The following is a 1204-nucleotide window of genomic DNA, read 5'->3' as shown; positions in this document are numbered from 1 at the left end:
TTTTCCTGGGAGTCTTGGAGAAACTTGATTTTTCATGGAGAATTTCTTACACGCTGCAGGTAACCCCCGGGACCAGGGAGATAAACACATTTCCAGCAGCAGAAACCTTATCTCCATCCTACCAACTCTTGTTTTCCCTTTCCAGTCATCCAAACGTGCTGGGGATAGAAGTCAGATGTGATCTGAGCAGACATGAGGAATTCAAGTGGGGAAAATGATGCCGTGTGGATGAAGTAGGAATTTGGGAACAGAGACTGATGCTGCCTTCTCCTTCTCAGGGTTAACTGCTGAGGACCCTGTCCTTTAATCAGACATCTCCTGAGCTCAGCTGTGAGGGACTGGGGGGGGTCTCATCAACCTCAGCAACCCAGGATTTCTCCTTCTGGAGGCCATCAAATTATACTTCTTGGTGCCATCGTCCCTGCTGGTGGGACGTGCCAGCAGATGTCTCCTGGTGCCATCGCTCCCTGAGGCCAGGTAGGATCCCAGGTAGGGATTTGCTGAACAAACTCACTCCATCTGCAACATCAAAGGATGTTTGGGGCTTATTCCATGAGGAATGTGTGACCTCAGCAGTGGCTCAGGACCATGGAAGAAGTCAGGTCCATGTCCAGATGTCCATGGGGTCTGTGGGCGTTTAGATTTCAGATTCCTTCCGGCCCCAACCCCATTCCTGTTAGAACTCGCAGGAGGTTTCTGTTGACTTCACCATGCTCCAAACACCGAAAATTCAACAAATGCAGCTGCTGTCTCTGGTTATCCCAAAACCTGCTGGCACAAGGCTCCAAAATAACCAGAGAGGCTGTCACCTCTAAAACTGCCACACCCTGTGCAGGGACCCTGCCCTCACTCGTCTCCTTGGTGTGCAAACCTGCACCACCAATCCCAAGCATCACTGCTGAGCAAGTACTGATGGCCTCGGGCCTGGTTTGGGTTCAGCTCATGGCTGAAACAAAGGCAAAGTAGTAAAATTCGGATCAGACCATATTTGGGCTCTGAACTCCAATGCAGAGCTGCTCCCAGTAATTTGCCTTCCTGCAAACCATCCATGAGCCCTGGTCCAGAGCAAAGTGCTTGGCAGTGCTCCCGGGGTCCTTGAGCACCATGTTGCATGTCTCATCGTGCTTTTCCTTCCCTGATGGAGCAGCAGTGGGAGCTCCCAGTGACCCTGCTGCCATTTACCACCCCGGAGAGACCCATTCCT

Source organism: Corvus brachyrhynchos, unplaced genomic scaffold (genome assembly GCF_000691975.1).
Source record: "Corvus brachyrhynchos isolate BGI_N302 unplaced genomic scaffold, ASM69197v1 scaffold46, whole genome shotgun sequence".
Lineage (NCBI taxonomy): Eukaryota > Metazoa > Chordata > Aves > Passeriformes > Corvidae > Corvus > Corvus brachyrhynchos.
Note: the sequence above shows the minus strand (reverse complement) of the source record.